Here is a 12,215-nt window from a genome sequence, read left to right as displayed (position 1 = left end):
ACAAGGAGCTCTCTGTAAAAGATACAGAGTCCTGCTGCAGAGAGTGAGGCAGGCTGCTACATGACCACCTTAAAATATTGTGGCCACACTTTTGCATAAATGCCCTTGCATACAAAGAGAAACATTTTAACATTTAACGTGCAATTTAAATGTGATTTAAAGCATTAAATGGATATTTGTTCTTTTAAATGTCAGTAAGATACCAGGAAGAGGCAAATTTACCTTGTGGTCTCTTAACATCTTTTTTGGATCACACTGAGATTCTCCCAGGGGATCCAAAAGCAGGCACCGCTTCTCATGAGGATACAGAACATATTAGTCAAATTTAAATATAAACTTGTCAATCATAAATGCAATCATAACCATAACCATATTATAGAGCATCTTAGCTGTCTACCCCACACGGAAAAGTCCCATATATTGTAAACATATATGTTTTGATATAGGTTTTTAATATATGTGACATATATAAAATTGGCCGTTTTCCTATATTATATGTACATATATGCGTACATATATGTACTCATATAGGTACATGTATGCACGTATATATGTATGCATATATGTACGCATTACTAAAATCTAGGTAAACATATAGGTGCATATATGCACACATGTCTACATGCATACATGTACGTATGCGCATATATGCACCTATATGTTTATCTAGATATTAGTAAAATTATTAAAATCCATAGTTGCTAGTGTGACGGTCTTGCCTGGGTGGCCTGCACAATGAGGATGTAGTGTGAAATAAAGACTCAGTTGCCAAAAAAAAAGAATCAGCTCCACAGCGTGTCTCATCAGCTCTGCCCTTTATTAATTCAAAACAGTATTTTTATTTAAATTTCTTCATCAAATGAAATATTTTACCTTTGTAATCGTATAGTGGTCATGTTTTAAGGGATAATATGCACAACACTCAACAATTTAACCAATTAAACAATTAAAAGAACATTTCCTGAAGCATACCTGCACAATGAGGATGTAGTGTGAAATAAAGACTCAGTTGCCAAAAAAAAGAATCAGCTCTACATAAAACACAAGATAACACACAGATTAACAACAAGTCAAAAATAAAAAGTCAAAATAACTCAATATAATATAACACATTCGATGCCAAACGAGTTTTAACAATTACCCAACAAGTTAACAAACAGATGGATAAAAAAAAATGTTATTTATGTGTTTTAAATGACTTTTTGACTGATATTTTTCTTAGAGTTTTAAATGTGCAACTCACCCACAGCGTGTCTCATCAGCTCTGCTGTGGGCGGTCCTTATTCCACACATCAAATACCATTCCAACCCAACAGATGGCGCTGTCCCCATTTATGCATTAATTTAACCGTCTTTTACACTCCGTTACATGCACCCCCCTTAAATTATGCTAAACTGGGGAAGCGCATATAGAGTAGGAAACTACACAACATTAAGAGCAAAAAAAAAAAAAAAAACAGAACATGAAGAAAACAGTGTGAATGTCCTTGACACAGTGCGAATGTCATTTACAAAATTCCTCCATAGGAAGTATGCAAGCATGGACTGGTACCAAAATCCAGACTAAACATAGACTAAAGAGATGCCGTTAACACCTCTCTTTACATACACAATTCAAGGATAGATAAGTCAGACTACTTAAAAGAAAAATCTCAGCTCAAAATGACAAAATTGAACTCATAAATTACCCATGAAAAAGGTTTTTTACCACATCAAAAAAAGAAATCACAGATGGTGATGAATCAGACACAAACTGATTATTTATCTCACAGATCAATCTTTGTGGAGGTTTAACGGCCCTACCAGCCCTAGTTCTAATTGTGTCTTTTTGAATGCGTTCTGGCTGAGTGAAAATTACAGGGTTAACTGTATCCGGAACAGGGTTATTGTCTACTTGTGAGGGTGGAAAAACTGGCATAGGCAAAGGGTGCTGCAAGGAACTCTGGCCTAACTCTTCATCTGGAACTAGTCCCTCATCCAGCATATGTGAAATGTCACTTCTCACATCACAGTCCTGCTCAGTGGGTATAGAGCTGTTACAGCAATCAGAGTCAGCCTTTGAATTAGAATTCTGAACATCCAATGAACACTGAACTTCAGACAAAGCCACCGAGTCACTGTCATCTTCAGGGCAGTTAGACTGATCGGACTGCATAACCCAGCAAGCTGTTCTTGTGTCACTACCAGGATGATCAGCCAAGTCTGAGGTCAAATCAGATAAACCAGAATGAGATGGTAAAGCAGTTCCATCATCTCCATACAAAAAATTGACAGGGAGCAAAAGATTCCTGTGCACAGTCTTTACTCTGCCTGTTTCAGTGTCTCTTATCCGGTAAACGTTAATTGGTGACCTTGCTGACATGACTTCATAAAGATTGGACTCCCACTTATCTGCAATTTTCCGTTTGCCACGCTCGCCACGATTTGCCAGAAGGACTCTGTCACCAACAGTCAAAGGTAACCCCTTCACTTTTCGATTGTAAATCCTTGCATGCCGAGCTTGCTCAGCGGAACTGTGCTTCCGTGCAATTTTGGCAGCCTCTTCAAGGTCACATTTAAGCTTGGATACAAAGTCTGAATACTTTACAACAGTCTCGTCCCTGAAAACATGTTGGAACATCACATCAATGGGCAGACGTGGAACTCGCCCAAACATCAGATAGAAAGGTGCAAAGCCTGTGGTCTCATGAACAGTGCAGTTATAACAGAATGTCAGCAACTGCAAAGACTGTGGCCACTTGGCTTTGGACTGGGAAGGTAAGGATCTTATCATGTTCCCTAAAGTTCTGTTGAAGCGTTCAGTGATTCCGTTTCCCATAGGGTGGTAAGGCGTGGTATGTGATTTCTTAATACCTGCCATGTCCAGCAACTCCTTTATCAATTTGCTCTCAAAGCTTGGGCCTTGATCTGAATGCACACGCCTAGGGAATCCGTAAACACAGAAGAGACTATTCCACAAATGATGAGCGACCTGCTTTGCTGACTGGTTCTTACAAGGGAAAGCATAGGCCAATTTGGTGAAATGGTCTGTTGCTACTAGAACATCCACGCTTCTGTTATCACCCTGCTCTGCTGTCCAAAAATCGATGCAGATGAGTTCCATTGGCTCAGAGGTGCGTATATTCTCAAGAGGAGCACAATCCTTTGGTTCAGGAGTCTTCCCTACAATACATCGCATACAATTCCTGACGTAAGCCGCTATGTCACGTTCCATGCCTGTCCAAAAAAACCTCTGTCTGGCCAACGAAAGTGTCCTGGAACGACCTTGATGACCAGCAGCGTCATGCAGACCATGAAGCACTTGTTGTTTCATAGCGTCTGGGACAATGAATTGATGCAGCTTTTTATTCAGGCAATTGTCTCTTTTGACCCTGAAAAGCATGCCATCTCGGATGGTAAGTTTATTCCAATGCTTAAGAAGCCTTATAACAGGGCGGGGCTCACTAGCACGTTCCCGCTTGTCAGGACGGCGGTGTCTTTGAACATAAAACAATGCTCTGCTCACAGTGCTATCCTGTCCTTGTGCAGTTGACAGAGTGCTCATATTGTGTGCAGGAGTCTGGTCCACACTCATGAAATGTGGAATGGATTCCACACCCATCATCCGTCCCACACCACCAGAACTGTGTGCCTCCAACACTGCAGCAATATCCTGCGAACTGAAAGCACCCGACACTTGACCTTGGTCCTGAACTCTAGTCTCGTCAGAAGGATCTTCAACAGGACTTAGTACTTGGCAGTTAGTGGTAAGATGGAAAGAATCTCTGACAACTTGGTCTACAACTCCATTAACCTGATTAAGCAAAGAGTGGTAAGGTTCCGTTACAAGTCGATGGCTTACACTGGACTGGACAAATGGTTCCCTGCTCAAAGCGTCGGCGACAACGTTCTTAGAGCCAGGTACATACTTTAGATCAAAGCTGAAAGCGGCTAATTTAGCAACTCAGCGTTGCTCGCAAGCATCGAGTCTTGGCTTGGTGAGTTTGTAAATAAGGGGATTATTGTCCGTCCAAGCTGTGAAATGACGGCCCTTCAACCAATAATGGAACTTGTCACATATTGCCCATTTAAGCGCGAGGAATTCTAGCCTGTGGGCTGGGTAGTTTATCTGAGAACGTGACAATGTCTTGCTAGCGAATGCCACTGGTCTAGCCATAGTGCTGCCCTCCGGGATTTGGGAAAGCACAGCTCCCAATCCGTCAAATGAAGCATCTATAGCTAATATAAATTCACTGTCGAAGTCAGGGTGCGCTAGTGTTACACTTGTAAGAAGGTCCTCCTTTAAAGTGTCAAATGCTGTCTGGCATTTGTCGGTCCAGTCCTTGGGTGAGAGCTTGGTGCATACATCTTTTGAGTTAAGCTTCCTCCTCCGGCCTCTAGAGCCTTTCGTGCCCGTATTTGAGATCAGATCAAACAAAGGTTTGGCTTTGGCAGAACATCGCTCGATAAAATGTTGGTAGTATAATACCATACCCAAGAAAGATCTGATTTTCTTGTGGCATGGAGTGATTCTGTCAGAGTCCATCAAGTCAACTGCTTGAATATCAGTGATGGCCTTTATTTTTCCAGGGTCTGTCTGGACACCATCTTCACAAATGACATGGCCAAGAAACTTAACAGATTTCCTCAAGAAATGGCACTTTTTAGGAGAAAGCTTGAGATTGTGGGCCTTGAGTCTTGAGAATACCATCTCCAGCCTTTCAAGTGCAATCTGCTCACTGGGAGCAAAGACCATGAGATCATCAAGATAACATAGTAAACTAGTGAAATTCTTGTCACCAAAGATGGACATCATCATACGCATGAATGTAGCTGGACTATTGCAGAGGCCCTGAGGCATCCTATTATATTCATGTAGCCCAAATGGCGACGAGAAGGCAGTATACTTCCTATCGTCCTTGTGTAACGGAACGTTGTAAAAGCCTGAGGTAAGGTCCATAGTCGAGAAGAAAGCATTTCCTCCAAGAGCAGCTAAAGCATCTGACTGGTGTGGCAGGGGATGAGCATCTTTCACAGTTCTGGCGTTTAGCCATCGAAAATCGGTACAAATCCTCAAATCACCTTTTTTTTTTTTCCACACCAGTACGAGAGGGGATGCATATTCACTGTTCGATTTACTGATAATGCCCTTCTCTTCCATTTCATTCAGCGCTACTCTCAGTTTCTCATAATGGCTTGGAGGTACACGACGGTAGGGGAGACGAAAGGGTTTATCATCCACTAGGCGGATTCGGTGTACAAAATCTTTGGCTTTACCACAGTCCATCTTATTCCTTGAAAATATTGACTCGTATTTCTTGACAAGATGAAGCAATTTCATTTTCCATGTAGGAGACACTTCGCATGTGATCAGATCCAAGTCATTCAATCCCATGTCATTCAAGATCTGCACCAGCTCATTCACAGATTCCTGTGAGGGTCCATCCTTATGTTGAAAGTGTTGGACTTGAGACTTAATATGGTCAATCTCTGGGAAATCTTCAACAGCGATGCATGGAGAAACATCCGCAATCTTTGCATTTCTTCTCAAGGTTAACAGACTGTTTGTGGGATTTATAACTTTCACAGGTATCCAGCCATCGCCCCACAAAGGTGTAATGATTCTGCCAACCATGATCTGCTTAGGGCTGCCTTTAGATTGAGTAGGTTCAACAAGCACTGTGCTTCCCACAGATGTTGCAGTGTGGACAGGAAGCTTGCCCCATACAAGATGTTCACTCCAGGGCTGAAGCGTCACACTGTGCTTAAGCTTAACGGTACCTACTGTGTCAGGTACACAATCACCTCTCCATCTCTGTGTGTTGGACAACAAGGAAATGAACTCTAAACACTCGTCGTGTCCATCACCACTAGGTATTGACATCAATTTCCAATAGTCATCCGTATTTTTCAGGAGAGTCAGCAGGCTTTTTATGGCATTGCTACCCAAGATCATCTCATCAGTTTGGCCTGGAACGACCAGCACAGGTATTATCATTTTACAACCATAAACAGAGACAGGTAGGTCATACATCGCTGTTGGTGTGACTTGATGACCACTGCATCCAATGATCACAACATCATCGGCAGAATACTTTGACAATGTGTAGGCGCTTGCCACCAACTTAGCTTCAGCAGCTTCACTGAAAGTGCAGGCCATTGAACCACTGTCGAGTAATGCAGTGAAAGATGGGCCATGTTCTACAGATACAGTAGTGTAAAATAATGAATCAGCTCTAGGTACTCGTTGTATTCCTTGAAAGACGGGAATTTTCTCAGGTGAGACACTAGGTTTGTTCTGCTCATAAATAGACTTGTAATCTTGTGTGACTGTCATGGGAGGATCATCAATCTGGTCTGTACTAACCTCCCTAACGCACAGACCAGTCAGTTTTCCTGATTGGGCTGAGAAGACTGGCTCCGCCTAGGACAGAACCGCCTGGAGTGACCCGGAGAACGACACTGAAAACATAGTCGATGCTCACGACAATGTGTTAGGGCGGAGTGCGCAGCGTCATTACAGATAGCACATGGCAAAGCATCAAAACCCTCAATCCTAGGAAGTCTGCTGTAAGGCTGCTGTCTAGGACGGGGCTGAGATTTGTTAGTATTGGTTAGCAGAACTTTCTCAAGCATGTCGATGACTTTCTCAAGAGCAGAGAAATCTGTACTTTTCTGTTGCTGTTCGCAAACAGCAGGAGCAGGCACTGAAATTGTATTAACATCAATCTGGTTAACTGAAACTCTTTCACTCTGGTTGCGATGCACTGTACTCGTGGCTTTGAATGACAAGTCAGATTGATAGTCATTGAGCACAGCTTGTACTTCATGGGCTGACCACTTGTCAATTGGTTTAGATCTGAAGGTAAGGGCTAAGTCTTTATTCGGGCAGTGTCTGATAAACATATGGACTATTTCAACACTGGGCTTGTCAAGTGTTTTCCCTTGCTCTCGCAGGCATTCAGAGGCGACATCTGCTGCTTTGTTAAGTCTCAGCCAGTAGTCGTATGGATTCTCATCTTCCTTAGGTAAAGTAGTGTAAAAATCAGCAAGAGGAACAGGTGAGTAATGGCTACAACTGAAATTTTTGCGCAACAGGCTGTAGACAGAGTTTGGGCAGACAGTAGTGGCGGAGTCGCAGTTCCTGATCCAGAATTTGACTACATCTTTTGCTTTACCACGAAGGTGCACAAGGATTTCTTCCACGTGTTCATCTGCACTTATGTTGCTCTTTTTAACAAATGTCCTCATCAGATCTTCCCATTCCTCAATTTCAATTGTATCTGAACCATCTCCTCTGAATGAAGGTGGCTCTTTAACTTTCCTGTGGTGAATCACTTGGTTTTGTGACAAATTGCTCATGCCAGATGGGTTGTCAGTGTTATCAGTATGTTTTTTACTAGGTGTGTCAGTATCTGAACTATACGAACCAAGATGAGACATAATGTTCTCTGCTAATTGTCTGCCAATTTGATGGACAATTGAGCTCATCTGCCCCAACATATCAGGCACGCTATCATTGTTAGGTGTTGATGTGCAGGCTACTCTGTGATTGACATCTGGCTGTATGTCTGCTGCATCATACTCATCTAGAGGATGAACCTTTCTTGCATTGCCAGGCCTACTATCATCATCGTCAGCACGAGGACTGTTCATTGGAAAGGGAATTGGAAAACCTAAAACACCTCTTCCTCTACCCACTTGACCAAGAGGAAATTGGTCATCTAAGTATCTATCACCGTTACTCATTATGGGCGACACAGTGTTTTACAAGAGTACAAATACGCGCAACCGTTGAGCAGTGAGAAAAAGTCCAACAGGGTGAAAAAGGATAAAGACAATGAAACCTTAATCACGAATGGCTGTGGATCAATGATGAACAATTCAGCTGACAACAGATGCTTCTGGTCCTTATGCAGTAACTCAGCGAACCCTCTCAGCTTGCTTGAAGACACAACCCAAGGCAAAACAGCGGCATCACAACTTCACGGCACCAATGTGACGGTCTTGCCTGGGTGGCCTGCACAATAAGGATGTAGTGTGAAATAAAGACTCAGTTGCCAAAAAAAAGAATCAGCTCCACAGCGTGTCTCATCAGCTCTGCTCTTTATTAATTCTAAACAGTATTCTTATTTAAATTTTTCCATCAAATGAAATCTTTTAACTTTGTAATCGTATAGTGGTCATGTTTTAAGGGATAATATGCACAACACTCAACAATTTAACCAATTAAACAATTAAAAGAACATTTCCTGAAGCATACCTGCACAATGAGGATGTAGTGTGAAATAAAGACTCAGTTGCCAAAAAAAAAGAATCAGCTCTACATAAAACACAAGATAACACAGATTAACAACAAGTCAAAAATAAAAAGTCAAAATAACTCAATATAATATAACACATTCGATGCCAAACGAGTTTTAACAATTACCCAACAAGTTAACAAACAGATGGATAAAAAAAAATGTTATTTATGTGTTTTAAATGACTTTTTGACTGATATTTTTCTTAGAGTTTTAAATGTGCAACTCACCCACAGCGTGTCTCATCAGCTCTGCTGTGGGCGGTCCTTATTCCACACATCAAATACCATTCCAACCCAACAGATGGCGCTGTCCCCATTTATGCATTAATTTAACCGTCTTTTACACTCCGTTACACTAGACAACATAAATAAAAGCCCAAAATTTAGAATTTTTTTTTTTTTATTTTCTTAAGAACAATAAAATAGTAAAAGAACAAAAATATAGTACAAGAACAAAAATAAGACAAAAAACTGAACAGAAAGCTTCGTGAGCTTTGAATTGATAGATGTGCCTGTCTGCCCTCGGGTGGCTGCCGGCCACTTCTTCAATGTAGCATCTAGAGAAGACAAAAATAATAAGACAGTATAATAATAATAAATGATTATTTATTAAAACTTCAGACAACAACAATTAGTGCCACGAGGTTATTTTCAACACTATATGTTCTACAAAATAGAGGACTACACACCTTATAGCGCAATACCCCAGAAATGTGGCTTTAGAAGAGGAAAGGTAGGATTAAGAAGTGAGCAAGTGATGAATTAGTATATAGGTAACAGATAGCAGATACAGTAACAATAATGGGTGCCCTACCTTATGCAGTCTCCAATGCCTAATAAACGCGACCAGCTGCTCCCCATCCCCTCTGGTTGGCTTTCCACCTTAAAGTAATATTTCAAAATTATTATTAAAGGGGGGTAAAATGAAGGTGGAGAAAGCAAGAGTTTTTTTATATACACATCACGTTTTCTTGAGGTTCAAGATAATACAAAAATAGTAAAAAAGTGATGGCCTGCACACAAACATAATTTATTCCACAGAACATGACTGACTTGTTTTTTTTTTCAAGGACAGAAGAGATTAGGAACATGTTTTGTACCATTCAGGTTGCAGCAAAGTCTCCAAGTCGAAGGTGCCCAGCAGCAGATTCCGCACCATGGCAGTAGCAGAGGTGGCAAGGCGGGCTGCTCTCCACGCTTCTGCCTGGCAAAACACCCCAGAGCCCTTTCAATCTGAAAAATAATGTCACATCACAATATTAATTTATTGGCAACTTTTAAAAACTTTTTCATGTTTCATACTGATTCTTGCTTAGCTTCCCAATAGTTAATAGGATTTTATGTATAAATGCAGATTAATGATAAAGATATGAAACAGTGTTATAAGCTAACCAAAACGAAGCCAAATACATATTAGCAACCATAATCTAAAGCTATCCAAAACAAGGGGAAATACATTAGAACATTTATAAACATCTGTAAACTCCATAAGGCATTAGCTTAGCCACCGGGAAATATCATGTTTGTGCTACATACAGTAAGGCAGCATGTTAGCATGATTTACCTAAACTATGTAAATGGCATTGAAAGCCAATGTGTCACACAAGCTGACAAGAGCTAGCTGAAGTGAAGAAAATATTTACTAATATTAGTTTAATATTATCAGAATAAGAGTTATATAAGACTTAATAACTTACCCAGTGTGTCCTCCGTTGGATCTATTCTCTCTTCAAAATGCTCCCGTTTGTCGTCAGAGCCACACAGTCTTCTTCTGGGGTAAATGTAAACTCCTCCCACTTTCCAGAACATTCTGAAGAGTTTCCTTGGATGTGTAGTAGCGCGTGTTATCTTCCAAACGTGCAGAAAACTGAATCTGTATGTAAACTCAAGCCTGTCTTTGTGTGTGTGTTTTTCATGCCGGTGTCCAGGGGCGTGGCCTAGTATGCCAATTACATGTGATACCAATTTCACGTGTTCGCACATAAGTTTTTTGCTTTTTTTTATTAGTTAGTTCTTAGTTATTGCCTTGATAATAGAAAATATGAGCTAGGCATCATGTATGACAGTTGCCAAAGTGAGATATGAGCTAAAATGACCAGATCCTGCCATGAGCTATATAGGAGACATATCTTGTATGTACATATAGGGCTTATATGTGGATATAAAGAAGCAATACAGGAGACCTATATGGCCTGTATATGCACATATATGCACCTCAATTTTGCCTATATGCAGCATATATATTATTATATATATGCATATGTACTGCATATAGGCTTCATATATGTGCATATATCCTCATTAGGTGAGGATATATGTGCATATATACTGCATATAGGTGAGGATATATGCGCATATATACTGCATATAGGTTTCATATAAGCGCATATATCCTCATATAGGAGAGGATATATGTGCATATATACTGCATATAGGTGAGGATATATGTGCATATATACTACATATAGGTTTCATATATGCGCATATATCCTCATATAGGTTATTTCCATGTGGGAACTGATTTCTTTTAGCGGACAAAGAGTTTTGAACATTCATTTCTAACACTATTGATGAATTTTTGTTGTTTAACCATCTTGAGTCCACTTCTTATTCATTATTATGGGAAACTCTCAAGGCTTATCTTAGAGGGCAAATCATCTCATTCTGTCACGATTCTTCAGTCGGCGTGTGTGTGTGCGTGGCATAATTGCAGAAGGCGAGCTGGCGGTTTGATCAATGTTTTTTATTAAATAAACACATAAAGAAACACCGACATAAATCAATACTAAATAACGACAACTAAAGCTAGACGCCTGACTGCGCTCCAGTCAGGCTATTTATAATTAACTTAATTCCCACGTCACCTGACCGAGGTGCAGTCTGGGACACGCAGTCCAACTTAAACAAAAACTCCAACATAACCAAACAAACCCAGGCGCTTTGGCGCCCTCTAGGGGTTAACCGTTACACATACTCTGCTTTTCTAAATCGAAGTCGCAGGACTAGGCTTAACGAACTCACATCAGCTATTAGCAAACTCGACCATATTTATGCATCTAATCCTTCTCCAGAGTTGTACAAGCAACGCATTCACTTACAATCAGAATATGATCCTCTTTTAATAAAAGAAACAGAATGTATGTTGTTACAGACTCAGGGAACATATTATGAATATGGTGATAAATCAAGTAGATTGTTAGCACATCAGCTAAAACGACAGCATGCCTAATACCACAAATTAAAAATGACTTAAATATTATCACTGCTGATCCCATAGAGATCAAAGCAGTTTTTAAATCATATTACTCCTCCCTTTATAAATCTGAATGCCTTAAAGATGGTATAAAATTGAATGATTTCCTTTGAAGTATTGATATTCCTGTTATTGATACAATATCTGTAAGGGACTTGGATTCTCCATTATCTCTTAAAGAAATCATAGTTTCAATTAAGGCAATGCAGTCTAATAAAGCTCCAGGCCCAGACGGTTTTCCAATTGAATTTTACCAAAACTTTATAGATAAATTGGCACCATTGCTTCTTGGTCTGTTCAATGAACCTTTCGATCAGGGCTCATTACCATCTACCTTTCACCAAGCCTCAATTGCTCTTCTTAAAAAGGGAAAGGATCCCCTTCAGTGTGGATCATATAGGCCATTATCATTACTGAATGCTGATGTGAAAGTTTGGGCTAAAGTAATTGCATCCCGTTTAGAAGATGTTTTACCACATGTTATATCTAAGAAGCAAACCGGTTTCATAAAAGGATGGCATTTTTTTTAATACTCGTACACTTTTTAATATAATTTACTCCAAACAAACATCTGTATCTCCCGAGGTTGTAATTTCACTGGATGCTGAGAAAGCTTTCGATAGGGTTGAGTGGAAATACTTGTTTGCAGTATTAAAGAAATTTGGGTTTGGTGATAAA

General features: G+C 40.2%; 1 protein-coding gene and 1 long non-coding RNA gene across 2 annotated transcripts in view; one reads left to right on the top strand and one right to left on the bottom strand.

The window, feature by feature from the left end:
* Positions 1 to 12,215, top strand: part of LOC128527620 (protein NLRC3-like) — a 446,994-nt gene that overhangs the window by 313,797 nt on the left and 120,982 nt on the right. The gene's annotated exons all lie outside the window — the stretch shown is intronic.
* LOC128527622 (uncharacterized) lies at positions 8,667 to 10,056 on the bottom strand. The gene is made up of 4 exons (XR_008360895.1): positions 9,982 to 10,056; positions 9,385 to 9,517; positions 9,099 to 9,166; positions 8,667 to 8,841 (listed from the first exon to the last, which is right to left on the bottom strand). It is a non-coding gene; the product is annotated as an uncharacterized LOC128527622 (long non-coding RNA).

Source organism: Clarias gariepinus, chromosome 7 (genome assembly GCF_024256425.1).
Source record: "Clarias gariepinus isolate MV-2021 ecotype Netherlands chromosome 7, CGAR_prim_01v2, whole genome shotgun sequence".
NCBI classification, from domain to species: domain Eukaryota; kingdom Metazoa; phylum Chordata; class Actinopteri; order Siluriformes; family Clariidae; genus Clarias; species Clarias gariepinus.
The sequence above is the reverse complement of the archived record's forward strand: the minus strand, read 5'-3'. Positions and strand labels throughout refer to the sequence as shown.